The 17123-nt window shown below is 38.8% G+C and overlaps 1 protein-coding gene across 4 annotated transcripts in view; it reads right to left on the reverse strand.

Annotated features, from left to right (window-relative positions):
- ST6GALNAC3 (ST6 N-acetylgalactosaminide alpha-2,6-sialyltransferase 3) overlaps nt 1-17123 on the reverse strand; it is a 614185-nt gene that overhangs the window by 135236 nt on the left and 461826 nt on the right. The window lies entirely within an intron of this gene.

The following is a 17123-nucleotide window of genomic DNA, read 5'->3' on the forward strand; positions in this document are numbered from 1 at the left end:
ACTAACTAGCAGATAGCAGTAAAGCCTGATTTTTAAAAGTAGCACCAATTCAAATTTTCCTAACTTTCTACTAAACAGAAGGGGCAAATAGTACTTAGTACTTCGAGTCTGTAGTTTAAAACTTCTAATGAATGGGAGTAACATATATCGGAAGATGCCAAGTAAGAAGCAGCAGCAATCTTGCTTTACAGAAGTGCCCATGGCATACCTGATAATAGGAACACCTCAGAAAATCTTCACTGTCCTAATTATGATTCCAACCATGTGACCTTCCTACCATGTGCTTCACTATCTGAAAAAAGGAAGAGTTATGTGTGACTACAGCAGAGGGTGCTTATTGATGGAGCATGGGAAGAAATGTTGAAGATTGGGTTGTGTTTAATATGGCAAGGCTCCTGAAAGTCCAAATGTCTGTCTTCAGGGTGAATGCCTCCAGGAAGTCGGGCATAGTTGATTGCATGTCAGATCTTTATATCTTTGAATGAAGTAGTTTCTAATATACTCAAAGGCAGATAACCAAGGGATATTTTAACGGGAAGACAATGTGTATGTGTGCGTGGGTGTGGCTAACACAGCACTGCTGGGGAAAAGCTTATGCATAGAGGTGGGAGAGGAGCAGCAAAAGAGCCAAGGGTGCAGAAGGGGAAAGCTTTAATGGCTGGTGTGAGAGCAACCTGAGGAGGATAATGAAGGGCTTCTGAAGATGATTTCACCTGCTAAATCAGTGGGTTTGGTCCTCAGGAGAATGAGTAAATACTAATGACCTTGTCCTGAAGCCATGAAGCAAGATCCTTCTCCACTTCCTCATCACCCACTGTCTTCCTTCCACCCTCGGATGTATAAGAGTCCTTCCTGCACAGAGCCAACATTTCCTGTGGATCCCATCCCCTCTACCCCTTCCACTTCATTTGGGGACATGCCACCTCCTTTTTTTTTTTTTCTGTTTTCTTATTTATTTCTACTTTTCCTGTTATTGGTTCCTTCCCTTCATCCTCCTGTGCATGCATGCTAAGTTGCTTCAGTCATGTTCAGCTCTGTGTGACACTACAGATCATGGTCCACCAGGCTATTCTGTCCACAGGATTCTCCAGGCAAGAATACTGGAGTGGGTTGCCATGCCCTTCTCCAGTGGATCCTCCCGACCCAGGGATCAAATCCGCGTCTCTGTCTCCTATATCAACCACATTTGCTGGTGGTTCACCAGAGCCACCTGGGGAGACCCTTCATCCTCCTACCTTAATTTCTCTCCTCCTGAAATAACCTGCTCCTGCCCCTGAATTCCCTTTCCTCCCTCTCATCCAAAATTCTCTGCAAAGAAAGACCTGCACTCACTCTCCCCACATTTATTCTTCAGTTGATTGTAGTTGATTGCCACCTCTGCAGTGAGATCACTTTGATGCAGTCACCTGGAGTCACAGTTTTCTAAAGTTAAAAGAGTCTTCTTAAGTCCTTATACTGAATGTTATTGCTTTGGTTCTCCTTTGTGTCCCACCACTTTCCTGATCCTCTGTCCCTCTGGCCTCTGCATTATGATGCTTTATCGAGTCCCTTCACACCATCTCATTGTCCCCTCTAGGGCTTCAGCTTTCTCTTTGGCCTACTCTCTAAACTCTGCTCTTCCCAGGTTTCTGTCCTCGCTTTTCTTCTCTGAGGGTTTTAATCACCACTAAAATGCTCATGACTTACAAATCTGAATTTCCTCCTCAGATCTGCTGTTCACAATTCAGGACCATATATCCAGTTGCCTTCTGGACACCTTCACTCCAATGTCCTTTAACAAAAACCTTGAGAAAAACACTATAAAAAAATGAACATGTATCCTAGGCCATATATCCAAGTCTCCCTCAGTATTCTGTACATAAACTACTAGAAAACATCCAGTCAGTCAACTGTAGGCTTGAGGATCATCCTCACCAGCTCATAAAATTAATCACTCTATGTTACCTTTCTTCACTATTTTTCATATTACGCTCTTTGTTCTATCTGACTCTCCCTGCTTAAGTTCCCACTCTCACTGTCTTTCACCTGGAGTACAGCAATACCCTCCTCTCTGCTCTCCCTGACCCTGAAATCCACATTTCATCCCCCAGAGTGACCACCTTATATCCTGGCTTTATTGGGTTTCCATCAACAATGGGGTAAAATCTGAACCTTTAACATAGTATACAGCCCTGCCGTAAATCTGACCTCTCAAAGACATATCTTCAGTACCATTTTTCAACTCAAACAGGGGCTGTGTACCAATCTAGAGGGGTGGGAAGGGGTGGGAGATGGGAGGGAGGTTCAAAAGGGAGGGGATATATGTATACCTATGGCTGACTCATGCTGAGGTTTGACAGAAAACAGCAAAATTTTATAAAGCAATTATCCCTCAATAAAAAATAAATAAATTTTAAAAAGACACATCTTTTGCTATTCTCTGTTTGATATTTTAATCTCTAGTCATATTGATCACTTTACTGATTCAGAATATACCACACTCTCTCTTCTTACCTCGAGGCTATATTCATGCCATCTTCGTTTCCTGGGACTCTCTTCCTCTCCTCTCCCTAACTTTCTCTGACCTCCCTAACTCTGAAAACTTAGTCAGGGATCCCTTCCTATGCTCCCAAGTACCTGGTATGCATCTGTCATTACCATAACTCATTGACATTCTCTGTTTATAATGCCTGTTTCTACAACCTAATTACAAATCCTTGAAGGCAAAATCAGTACTATTATTTTTCTGAATCCTCAGTGCCTAAAGTATTCCTGGTATAAAGTAGGCACTCTTCTGATTTTTATTGAATGCCACAATAAACAGAAAGAAATATGTGTATAGGACTTTAGTATTTCAGAGCACCTTCCAACATATTATACCTCCTTTAATTTTCATGGCAATCCTTCTTGACTATTCAAAATGTATATTTTTAAAATTTCCTCTTATACCATATGGGAATAAATTGCAGCTGTATCTGAGAACTACCTGAGAAAGATGTTAAGAGAACACAGCCTGTCTTTATTTCAATAGGAAACTACAGTACTCCTTCAAATAAAGTTCATGAGTAAAAGAAAAAAACAAACATACAAACAAAAGAAAGATTCAGAAACAAAAGCACAAGGTTTAAAAAAAAAAATCCCCATTTGCCACTCCCATGTAACTCTTACAGTCTACTCCAGTGTTTCTGTTCTCTAAAATAAATGATCCAAAGCCATTTCCCTGTGCTGTTGTTGGTAACTGAATATTTTACCTACTTACTTCTCCAACCTTTTAATTAGAGGTTGTACCCCATTTTTGGTTCAAAAATTTCTAGCTCATAGAGAGTCCTCAGTTCTTCTTTTGTATTTTTACCTGATTTAAAAAAAAAAAAGTTTTAGGCAAATTCACAAATCCGATTTTGTATGTAAAAGCATTAAACGGAGGCATTGTTTAAGATTTCATTTGCCCAGTAGAATAAAATAGTTATCAAATGCTACTTTTGCTCATGAAGCTAATATACCTATGACCCATTACTAATATCATTTAGTGCTTTTTTTTTTAAAAGACAAATAGCTTTACCTCTTGACCAAGAGAAAAAGAAGCCATCTAGTAACAAAGCTCATGATTTGAATGATGTTCAGAATTTTAATAATGGTTTGTTCAATATTTGAAGTCACTTTTTGAAAGATACAGGAAAGCAAATTACATTATTTAGTTACTTCTTCCCCACTAAAGGGACAAATATCATCTGCACAAAATATGAACACATTCATATTCAGTTCCATTTCTAACTGACTGCTCTATAAAGGAAACCCCTGTTTTTGATAGATACCAAATGCAGAACTCAAGAATCTTGTCCCAACATCTTCATTAACTGCTGCATGATCCTAAAGGACAATATTCCTTTGCTGTACTTTTAAAAAGCTATGAAAATTAGAACTTTCTCACTAACAGAAAGATAATAGAACAGGCCTAAAAGAAATCAGACTGTTGTCTGATGATTACTGTCCTATAAAAGAAAGCTACTAATTTCAGCAATGATATTGGAATTCCTGGAGCCATTTTCTGGGCACATACTAACATCAGCTTGAAGGCTAGATTTCCGTATGTCAGAAAAGAGATTGTTGCAAATGCTAGTAGATTTTCTTAAATTTACAAAAAATAACAGTGAATACGTAGACTTCACTTATTATATGTCAGACACTCTTCTAAGAACTTTACAGGTAATCCTCATTTTGTTTTTCCTATCATTCTGGGAGTCTAGAGTCAGAAGCCACAGGACATGCTCTCACCTTTAGCCAACACCTCAACCCAGGAGAGCCTTGCATATGATTACTGTACTCCATGAGATGATTTCCTATTAAAGATTCTCAATATTGTAAAGTAATTAGCCTCCAACTAATAAAAATAAATGAAAATATATATATATATGGAGCAGGAAATGGCAAAAAAATAAAATAAAATAAAATAAACAATAAAAAAAATAGACTCTTCATGTTGAAAAAAAATTTTTGAAGTTACAGAAAATTAGCAAGTTAGGGTGAGCAAAGACTCAAGAAATAATTCCGTTTAACCAAGACCTAAATGATGCTGGAAAAGGCAACGGCAACCCACTCCAGTACTCTTGCCTAGAAAATCCCATGGTTGGAAGAGCCTGGTAGCCTACAGTCCATGGGGTCAGGAAGAGTCGGACACTACTGAGCGACTTCACTTTCACTTTTCACTTTCATGAATTGGAGAAGGAAATGACAATCCACTCCAGTGTTCTTGCCTGGAGAAGGGGGAGCCTGGTGGGCTGCCGTCTATGGGGTCGCACAGCATCGGACACGACTGAAGCGACTTAGCAGCAGCAGCAAATGATGTGCTAAGTGTCGAACACCTACTTGGTGGCAGATTAGAAACTAGAACACTGCATCCTGACCCCTATATTTCCTACTGTTTCTTACTCCTTTTCTTATGTGAAAAGTGAGACACTCATTTGTGTCAAACATATTCCCTGATCACCTACAACATACCAGGCACCAATTTAGACCCTGGAGATATGGTTAGGGACAGAGAAAATGTCTACTCTCATGGAGTCATGTTCTTCAATTCGCTAGATAAACAAGGATTTACTGAGTACCAATTATTCACCAAGCTCCGAAGATCTGCAGAGGTGGATGGGGAGTAGAGTGAGGGAGGGAAGAGTACAAGAAATATTCCCTGATGTCTAGGGAGTTACACAAAAGACAAAGAAAAATAATGAAATACTGGTAGGAAAATATGATACAGAGCCCAGTTGTGGGGTAAATGTAGCCCAGGGAATTTCAGAGAAGGGGAAAATCCAGAGAGTGGGAGGGATGTGGGTGTGTACATAGTGGAGAAAGCAGAGAGCTGAAGATGATGGTTGCCTACCATGAAGTAAGCAACAGCCAGATTTAGTGACATGGAGGAGCTTTAAAGGTATAAGCCTGAGTGAAAAACTAGAAGACACATGAAATTTAATATTTGTGTTATGTAAAATAAATGTACATGTAACAGAAAAAATTTTTTGGTAAAGGTGTATGCAATAAAGAATTATGCATGTAAAATGTAATAGAATGCCTGTCTATACAGAGAAAGGTAAGAGAATAGGAATAAACAAAACCATTAATTCACTGATTACATAATAAATAAGATCAGGTCCCTCACAAACCCATGATAAAATTGTATCATGATCTGGTTAAGTCAACTCTCTGCCATCAAGCCCAAGGAAAAAACTCAAGGTGGACTGGGACAGATACAGTGGAATTTTGTAGGCTGAATAGACCATGTTTAGGCTGAGAGAGGAATGGAAAATGTGATCTAGGTGAGGAAACACTATGAAAAAGCTTTATGCCTGAAGGGGAAGGTACATGTGGAGGGAGTGGGGGAAACATGCGCAGATAAATGGTTTGGATTTCTTAGGAGACCCTCAGAAGTCAGGCAGGAGCCTCAGAGCTGATGTTAGAAAACATGAGTAGGTGAGGGATGCAGAGAAAGAGGAGACAAAGGAAGCGGAGCCTACCAGCATCTTTAGAAAGGACCCCAATGGTGAAGCACCTAGGAATTCAAATTGTGGGACATTCAGGTGTGAGTGGTTCAGGGCTGGGTGGTGGTGTTCATACAGAAGAAAAAGGGGCCTCGCAGGTGGTGCTAGTGGGAAAGAACCTGCCTGCCAAAGCAGGAGACACAAGAGATGTGTGTTTGATCCCTGAGTTGCGAAGACCCCCTGAAGAAAGGCATGGAAACCCAGTCCATGCAAGGTACAGACTGTGTATCCCTTCTTCATCTCCCTTTCTTTTCTTCTCTATACACACTCTGTGAGAATCTGACCACAGAAATGCTACAGGGATATACTAATTTGGTTCCTTGTGCAGGACAGTTTTTGAAAGTTTGCTTCAGTGTAGCCACAGCTCCTGAAAACAGTTAAGTGGGTCACTTGCTTAGCTTTCCTTAGTGGTAGATTAATTAGCCAGCTGTAACTCCCGGATCTCTATTTTTAAATAACGACTTGCATAAATCTCTGAAGACAAGAACTCACCACTAGTATACAGCATATTCCGGCAGCTGCAAGTTATTATGCCCAGTGGAAATTAAATATCTTTTAGGGAAATCATGCAAGATCTCGAGACAAATATGAAATTAACCCCTGCCACCTCTGTACCCAACTCATTTCTTCGCTTGCCTGCCATCCTATTAAGCAGAGTCTCTGGGGTTCTGAAATGACAGTAGAATTGGCAATATTTTACAAAGGTATTATTCATCTATGAGCATCAGTGAAAGATAGAGCCTTTGTCTCACACTGAATTAAAAGCTTTGGAAATCAAACACTGATAAAACACACAATAGACTCCTACTAAAAAACTATTAACCAATGGTCAGACAGAGAAACATATAACTCCAGGAATATAAACAAACAATTCATTTTATTTATCATTTTAAGCATCTTGTTTCTTCTGCTTAACACCTTCAAGCTCCCATTCTTTTTCCTTCTGACCAAATGCATTCTCATCTGGTTATTACTTCTTTCTTTGTTTACAAGCTTCAGGTTGCAAATAACATGTTCTTTTTCACTTTCTCTTTTCATTGCCCATTTTTTACGTAAGAGTTCTTATAATTTGCAGGAGATATGAAACACTGCATTCTCCATCAGAGTGAAAATAGAAGAAAGAGAAAGAACAGCAGGGGTCCTGAGGTCTGGAGCCTTATTGAGCATTCTGCTGCCATTTGTAAATGTGTTTAATTAACTGGCAGTCAATACTGCCATAATCACCAATGAAAGACTTAATTTGTTTGGCCATTTTCAATAAAAGACAGAAGTCAGGAAGGTTTTGGCAGGAAACACATTCCTGGGTGAGTGAAAGTGGAATTCTCAGATTTCCCAAGTTATTGCAAAGACTCCACAAGAAATCCCTGATTTCCCATGTAAACACCAACAGCCTAGAATCTAAGAGAATAAAAAGATGGAAGCAATCTAAATGTCCATTGGATAGAGGAATGGATAAAGAAGATGTGGAGTATACATCCAACAGAATGTTACTCAGCCATAAAAAGAATGAAATAATGCTATGTGCAGCAACATAGATGGACCTAGAAATTATCACACTAAGTTAAGCGAGTCAGACAAAGACAAACATAAGTGATGTCACTGATAACGTGGACCCTAAAATAGGATGCAAATGAACTTATTTACAAAACAGACTCATGGATATAGAGAACTAACCTGTGGTTGCCAAGGACGGGGTGGGAGAGTGATGGAGGAGGAGTCTGTGGTTAGGAAAGGCAAATTATTATATATAAAATGGGTAAACAATATCCTACTATATAGCCCAGAGAACTGTATTCAATATTCTGCAATAAGCCATAATGGAAAAGAATATAAAAAACAATATGTATATATATATATATATATATATATATATATATATATATCACTGAGTCACTTTTGTTGTATACCAGAAACTAACACAATATTTTGAATCAACTATACGTCAACTTGGAGAAGGAAATGGCATCCCATGGGCGGAGGAGCCTGGTAGGCTACAGTCCATGGGGTCACAAAGAGTCGGACACAATTGAGCGACTTCACTCACTCATACGTCAACCAAAAAATCTTTACATACATGGCATACTTTAGGGTCAGATGTGAAGCAGAGGTTATCAGTAAAGACCTGAAAAGAGAACGGACATGATAGTTACCACAGCACTCCTGCTTGGAGAAGCCCATCACTCAAGGCCGTCACTGTGGAGTGGGATCTGCTGCCCTTTTATCAATTCCCACCTTGGTCCCCAGGCCTCCTCTTAACTCATCACATGCCAAGGGGAGTGGCCTCCCCTTAGCTTACTATACACTGAGTGTCTCAGAGGGAAGGTTTCAAACCCCAGTGATGCCAGGCAGCTCTGTTTTCCTTTCATCTGTGTCCAGATGTGGGCTTTCACCTTGACCCTTTGACCTCTTATGCCAAGAAGTTAACACGGTTCCTGCCCCAGCTAATGGTTTCTAGCACTGCTGAATGAGTCTATCTAATCAATTATGTGAACTTCAGACTTTGGCATAAAGGTCATTATTGTGTTATGCACCTGGAATCACATTGTAATGAGGCAAATCACATTCTCTTACAGTCAATGAGGGGGAAAAAAAGCACACAAAATGGAAATCACTCCTGGAATGACCTTGCTCGATTTCTACATCTGGCTAGCAGAGCCTGTTTCTATACATCAAGAAACTGACGTGGCAGCTTTGTCATACAACCAGGCAGCCCAATCCCATGTTAGCAAACATGCTATTATGGAACATATGGCATAAGCCCATTAATTTTGTGCACAGTTGACGAATTCCCAGCGTAGAACCCATGATGTTTACTGATTTTCTGCCACCTTGCCCCAGGCTGCTTCCAAATATGTCAGAAAAATAAAATGTCATCCATATTTGCATTCAGAAATTATTCCATATTTACACATGCTAATAAAAACAAAAGCTTGCTTTTTAAGGAAGGGGCAAGCTTCATAATCAATTTTCTGAGAGGTTCCAGCGTTTGACATGTTCTGCATACATTGCATTCACTGGAATAGCAGCTTGAAAAACTCAGGTGGGTTGTCTCTGCGGCGTCTCACCACTTCTTGTGCTGACAGCAGCTGAGAATTGACAACCAGCCAGGAGAGCTGAAGGTACCTGTCGACCACTCACTTCCTCTACCTAAACAACTTGCCTTAGATTGTTTCTTAGTGACTGAACAAATATTTAATGAACCAGTGAATGAATTAACTAGATAAATTGTTGTGACCTGAGAGTGTCCTAAAACTTCTCTGCTCCTTTCCTTAATAACCAGCTCCCTCTCCAATTCTTCAACTTTGATCTGTTCCCTGGAATATAGTATTTGGGTTTATTAAATAGGGCATGAAATTCTGAAAATCACTGGCAATGTTCTTTTCATGAACAAATCACTTAACTTCTTGGAACCTTGATTTATTTATGCATAAAATGGGTGAATTACAGCATTTGTCTTGTAAGGATTAAGTTGCAAGTGACAGAAACCTAATTCAAATCACTTTTATGGCAGAAAGTGAAGAACTAAAGAGCCTCTTGATGAAACTGAAAGAGGAGAGTGAAAAAGTTGGCTTAAAGCTCGACATTCAGAAAACTAAGATCATGGCCTCTGGTCCCATCACTTCATGGAAGATACATGGGGAAACAGTGGAAACAGTGGTTGACTTTACTTTTTTGGGTTCCAAAATCATTGCAGATGGTGATTGCAACCATGAAATTAAAAGATGCTTATTCCTTGAAAGGAAAGTTGTGCCCAACCTAGACAGCATATTAAAAAGCAGAGATATTACTTTGTCAACAAAGGTCCATCTAGTCAAGGCTATGGTTTTTCCAGTAGTCATGTATGGATGTGAGCGTTGGACTATAAAGAAAGCTGAGCACCGAAGAATTGATGCTTTTGAACTGTGGTGTTGAAGAAGACTCGTAAGAGTTCCTTGGACTGCAAGGAGGTCCAACCAGTCCTTCCTAAAGGAGATCAGCCCTAAATATTCATTGGAAGGACTGATGTTGAAGCTGAAGCTCCAATACTTTGGCCACCTGATGCAAAGAGCTGGCTCATTTGAAAAGACCCTGATGCTGGGAAAGATTGAGGGCAGGAGGAGAAGGGGACGACAGAGGATGAGATGGTTGGATGGCATCACCGACTCAATAGACATGAGTTTGAGTAAGCTCTGGGAGTTGGTGATGGACATGGAGGCCTGGCATGCTGCGGTTCACGGCATCGCAAAGAGTCGGACATGACTGAGCGGCTGAACTGACCTGAAGAGAAACAGAAAGAATAAGTCTGCTGGCTCATAAGGCTGGGAGGGATGTTGGGTTATCTGACCCAGTCAAGGGATGGGAACTTGGTCCTCAAATGCTTCGATTAGAACTCAAAACCATCAAACTTACTTCCTCCACCATCTCTTGACTCAGCTCTGTTTGACTTCATTCTTTCCCATTTTAGCCATGCCTCCTCAACTTGAAATGAACTTGGTCACTTTTAATCCTAATTTCACATTCTTTCAGCATCACGAGTCCAGAGGCATAACTTTATTGTTCACTTTCAAACTGAATCCTTCTCTGGTTTGTCAGAGGAGGCCTGAAATAGGCCCCCCTGGTTCATATTTTAACCTTAGGACAAGAAGCTTGATTAACTGGCATGGTGTTGTGCCCGCTCCTATACCTAGAGTCAAAGAATGTAGCGAGATTGAATTACCAGAAGAAGGAGGATCAAAACCTTGCTGAGTAAATAAAGGAATAGAGTTGACCCTATCCTAAACCCATCTCACCAGGTTGTGGTGAGCACTCACAAAAGTGCTGAACAATCATGGGTTAATATTATGTGGATATAGTAAATTGCCAAATGTCAAATGTTAGTCTTAGCAAATTAACTACCAATTTGATTTGTTACTTCTCTCTCTGAGTGTGGAACTTGTTTAAGTATTAACAACACTTAATAGTTGACATTTAAGGAACAGTTACTGAAAACCAGGAACTGCTCTTCTGAGCACCTTACATATATCAACTATGAAGTAGATTCTATCATTGCCCTCAGTTTTTACACAAATAAACTACTGTAAAGAGAGGTAAAGCAAGTTGTCCAAAGTTAACTAACCAGCAGTGGAGTGAAGGTTTGGCCACAGGAAATTTGGAGCTAGAGTTCACACTCCTAACCACAAGATCTCAATATTTCTTGCACTAGGAGTATGGAATATAGGTTGAAAAGCAACTAATATTTTGTGTTGCACTTTTTCCTGCTGTGCTGGAAAAGCTCCGTGAGATTGGTAATTATGTCTATCCTACTCACAGTTGCATAAATATGTCACTTAAGGTCTACATGACTGGTATGAGATGAGTAGAGATAAATAAGATTGGGCTAGACTTTTGAGTGTCTGAATATCATTCAAATAATTGTGCTTTTGAAAATGAATATGTACATCCATTTTCCTGAAATTAAGAAAAGATGCATAATATTCAGGTGCCTAATAACTTGGCTGCTAGTTAATCATGCGTGACACTCATATAACACTTCACCTTTTAAAATCATTCTAGAATATGTTAGTTCATTAATCCTTACAACATCCACGTGAGACAGGGAAGGCTCCTGACCTGCCTCTAATCTTCCTACTAGCTGGTATCTAAATACTCAGTGGATAAATGAAGGAAGAAAAAAATTCAGATCAACCAGGTAAGGAAAGAAACACATAAAACCAAGAATGACAGAGACATGTGGGCAATGAATGCAAAAAGAATATCCTCTGACTTAGAGGATTGCCCTTGACACGTACACTTTAAACATACTCTATCCATATAATAATTATTATTCACCTCTGATTGGTTAAAATGTAAGAGAAGGGCAATCGACACACCTCAAATATCTGTACATCAATCACTTAATCTTATTGTTGAATCATTTCCATTGATTAAGCTTGCTTCTCTCTATGAATTTTCATAATATATTTATGTGTACATTCCATATCCTGTTTCTCACCCCAATTCAATTTTTCTCAAAAAGGATCTGCCTGATGTTAACATCTGGTATGGTTTTTGCTATGTTCAGTATAGATTCTTTCATTTCTCTTGTCACCTGGTTAAGAGTTACTTTTAGACAGCATGAGTTGCTGAGGTAATCCTGCCAGTCCCCTGAACAAAGATGCCCTCGGCCATTGCTTCTTCACTCGTATACTGTGACTACTGTACATCTCAGTTTTGGAGGCTGATCACCACTGACAACCCAAAAAAGTAGAGAGAGAAAGGTACCTGAACAAGGTAATAGGGTTAAACACCATCTTAAGAGGATTTGGAGCCATAAACAATACTTTAAAAATTATTGAGAAGGCAATCCCCTTAATAGAATGGCATAAAAATCAGACTGAATGCAGGTAAGCATACAATCTTGGTCAGTAAACAATCATTTTCTAGCATGAGCTCATCCTGACCTGACTTCAAATTGATTAAACTAATTACTTAACTGTGTGATCTCAGGCAGGTTGCTCAATCTCTTGGGGTATCAGTTTCCACAGGGTAATACCCACCTGGTAAAATTACTATGGGATTAAATAAGATAGTTCACTCACAGGCTTAGCCCAGTGCCAGGGATTTACTGAATGCTCAGAAATCAAGATTATTAACTGTCTCCAGAGTTCTTTGATGTTTTCACATTCAATTCTGAGATATGATATTTATAGATATCATATTTATAGATACAGATAACGACTGAATATGTAGAAAGAATATGCTGTGGTTTGTGTTAACACATAGTCATTTTTATCTACCCAGACTAGAAACAAAAATGCTCTAAATCACCCCAAAGGTCAGATCCTTGCCAGCAGTTAGCAAACTAATATGCAATGTTGACCCTGGGCAAAGTCAGGAATAGATGATGTGTCTGTGGTGAGCCTGTGTTTTTCTGCTTGTTCCCTCTTCTGGAGATGTTATCCTCACCCTATTTTATTTGGAGCAATTGAAGCCCTCCCAGATGCCTTGGAAGTTCCAACAACTAAATGACCACTGTACCTACTCATGAGTGCTATGCCAGCAGCGCAGCTTAGGACTCTCAAGGTTACTGATGGTAACTTTTGTTCATTTTCTATTACCACATTATTAACCTGGAAGATTTTTCAACTTCTTTCCCTTCCTTCAAACAGTTACAAAGATAATGCATGATAAAGGCACTTGATGGTGCCTCTGATTATCCATTAGCATAGGACAAGGCAAGGGAGATGTTATCAAGTTCATGGGTTAATTTGCATTGTTACAGGGAAATCTGGGCAGATCTTTTAAGAATCAATCCACTGGGGGAACATAACAAGGAAGCATTCAAACCACGTTGCTCAAGCGGAATGAACACTTCTTTCACAGACACAATTACAACCACCAGGGGAGAAAATTTTTCTGAAACTATTTAATCTCTGAAATGGGCAATAAGCTTGTCAGCCTCTTGGGCATTTCAACCTTGGTGTAAATGGTTCATAGCAAATCTTTCTATGACCAAAACCATTGGATTCATCAAGTGTCTCCATTACCTCACAATAAAAGTCTTTTAAGGCTCTGAGGGTGAGGTAAGCTCTGTGTGGGCGATATATGCTCCTCTCTGTTACCAGTGCAAAACCTGGAGATAGGATGGAGAAAGGAGCCTTGAAAAATGAGGATGTTCATCCTGCAAGTGTTTGAGATGCTATTTCTAAAGTAATTTCCCCTACAAATCAAAAAGTCCGATTCAATTTAAGTCCAATTCAAGCTTGTTTTCCAGAATATCTAGTTAATCCTCAAAAACATGAAGTGTGTACTTGCTTTTGTCTCACTTTCTACCCATCCTCCTTTATGCCTTGTGAATTCCTTATATCTAAGAAAAGTATTAAGACTAGAATTTGCAGAGAATTTGCTAGAACTAGCTGTTTTCTTTTTCACTATCATGTCTATTAATGACTGCAACATTATAAACAATAAAGTTTAATTAGGAACTAAAAGTATCCTCAGCAATTAAATATGAAAGAAGTATTAAAAAACACAGCAGGAAAGATCATATTTTTAAATCATTTAAATTGTAAATGATGCTATGATAGAACTTTTACAAGAAATTTTGTGTTGGGGAAAAAAAGAAAAATCTAAAGTGAAGTTTTGACTCCATGACATTTACAGACAAATAAATATTTACGATGGATCAATTTTCAACCATGAGCAAATACTTCCAGACATATAGAGAGCTAATAGGAGCCGTCCTTAATTTCTACTTCACTGAGTCAGTGAAGGAAAAAAAAAATCAACTTAAAAGATTCCAGAGTAATGACATGACTCATTAGTGTTATGGCCACTTCAAATTAAAGGATTCATCTTCAGTTACTGAAAGAAGAAAATTATTAATGAACTTCATGCATGAACATTTGGAAAGGGCTGCAGCTCACTCTGGGCATGAAACTATCTGAAGTTGTAATCACAGGATTTGTAATCACAGGTTTCTGAGACCAGATTCTAAAAAACAAATTTTCCTCATTTTGGTTCTATAGCTCACTGCTTGACGAACAGTGCTGGAAATGGAAGTTGTGTGCCCAGGAAGCCACCGAGAAGAGCTGGAGGGTTGTCAACTCCAGGGACAGGGTGCATGCTGGACAGAAAGGAAAGTTCTAGCTTCATGGAAAGATATGCAAAAGAAGGGCACAGATGAGCCTTCATTCCTCTAAATTTATGCTATTCCAAATACAGCGGCACAAACTTGAGGACAAAATGGAAAGATGATGAAAGGTCAGGCATCTCTTTCTGAATGCTTTACCATACTGCACAGCTTCTGCATCTGTCATTGTTTTTGGCATTTGTTCCTGAGATTGAATCTGGACAGTCTGCTTCCATTTTTTAATTCACACATTTGGCCTACTCCAGAGAGATGTCCACTTGGAAGCTTCTAGTAATGAAAGCTTGCTATTTGAAGGAACTCTGTTGAATGAGTTGTCTTATTCCTTGCAAACAAGCTATATAAGCAGTAGTCTCATGGAAAATGAAATATTCAGGTGTAAAGTCAAAGAAGTCCAGAATGTGATGATTACAAGGGATTGGGAAGTGTGTAGCTAGCAGTGCTGCCTCCTGTACCATTTACGAAAAAGGTGTTAGATGAATGTACTCTCTACATTAATATTTGAATATTAATATTCAATATTAATAGTCAATTAAGTTTGAATATTGCCAAAACAACTGGGTGTTTGTTCACTGGCTCACAGGATGACCTATACCATATCTATTTCTAATTTAGAGATTAAAGAAACAGAGGCTTATCTTTATGGAATTCCTTTCTAATGGCCAGGAATCATGGCAATTTTATCTACTCGTATTTCTTCCTTCTCTGTGTTTGAATTGCAAAGGGACAGAGCATGGCGTTTCCAGCTGAAGTCTTCAGGTTGACAGCTTGATACTCTGATCTATTTTCATTTACTTTAAATTTAAATTCAAAGCCAGTGTTCATAGGTGTCTTCACAACAAGCTTAAGGCCTCTGGGAAATACTCCCTGGCTCCTCTGTTTATCTAAAGTTTGGCCTCCTCATTATGATCAATTAATATTTCAGAAATTTAATCTTTTTCTGAGATTGGAATAGATGTCACTTTCTGGAAAGCCATTTACATTGCTATTCATTTTCTTTTCAGTGCTTGTTTATGACTAAAAAAATGCACTGATGATTTCATAATGAGAGCATATTATGTAGAAATGGAAATATAATCTTTGAAAAGTATGACTTTTTATGTGTTAGGTAACATTTCTTTTCAATTTTCATTTTCATGAGTTTTTTTTCTTTTCTAAAGGGAAATGTGTGTTAGAAGAGAAATTAAATATATACCAGGATTTCTTTTTCCTATATTTTTTGAACTACTATAAAATCTATAGGGACAAGATGATAAAAGTCCCACATCGTTAAAGAATTCTCATTGAGAAATCTTAGAAGCTAGAGACAAATTGCTTTTAATTATTGTTTAAGTTTTGTTTAAGGGCATCAACTATACCACATTATTTAAAGAAACAAAATATTTGCCTCTATTTCTCTAATATTCATACAATATGTTGGATTTTTAAAAGCAATACTATTCAAAATGTGAAAGATATCAATAAAGTCACTGACCATGAGTATCTCAGGGCTATTTATTCATTTACTTCATGATTTAGTTAACAAGTAAATGATGAGCACCTACTATGCGTGATTACATATGCCAAGTGTTATAGCAAGCACGGGGGCTTCCCTGGCGGCTCAGCTGGTAAAGAATCTGCCTGCAATGCAGGAGATCTGGGTTCAATCCCAGGTCGAGAAGATCCCCTGGCTACCCATTCCAGTGTTCATGCCTGGAAAATGTCATGGACAGAGGATCTTGGGTGGCTAAAGTCCATTGGGTCACAAACAGTTGGACATGACCGAGTGACGAACACTTTCACTTTCAAAGCAAGTACGAACATGAAGTATAGTTCTTACCTTTAAGAAAAGGATAATATAGTCATAGGGACAGACATAATGAAGTAATGATAATATAGGGCAGAAGGTTCAAAATGTTATGGGATTTCTAGTTCAAATGACTTACTGTAGGTACTGCCTTTCTTCTCAAATTACTTCTGATGTGACCTTATAGCTAACCAATATAAAAGCACGGCATGGGACTTCCCTGGTGGTCCAGTGGTTAAGACACCATGCTTTCACTGCAGAAGGCATGGGTTCGATCTCTGGTTGGGGAGTTAAGATCCTGTATGCTGTGTGGCATGGACAGAAAATAGAAAAAGAAATAAAAAAAAGCATGGTAAGACTGGAAAACTGGCCATCCTAACAGCAGATCAGTACACTGACAGGAATTTGGGAAGAAATAAATAAAAATAGATTGACAGATCTTTCTGTCCCATGTGTTAATTGATTAACATAGTTTTTAGTAGACCAATTCACTCACTGAGAATTTTTTTTTCAAAAAGCAGAATAAACACAAAAATCCTCTCTTTAAATATTTATATATATAGCTTCAGAAATAATAAGGACCAGAGAGGCTGAAATTGTGGAAAGAGAAGACTCTTGGAAGGATGTAATAATCATCTTCAGTGACATTTTCCCTGGAAACATGCCGATTCTTGCAAGGGGAGGCTGGGAACCAGGGGTCTCACTGGGCAGAAACCACTAC

The sequence above is a fragment of the Muntiacus reevesi genome, chromosome 1 (genome assembly GCF_963930625.1).
Source record: "Muntiacus reevesi chromosome 1, mMunRee1.1, whole genome shotgun sequence".
NCBI lineage: Eukaryota > Metazoa > Chordata > Mammalia > Artiodactyla > Cervidae > Muntiacus > Muntiacus reevesi.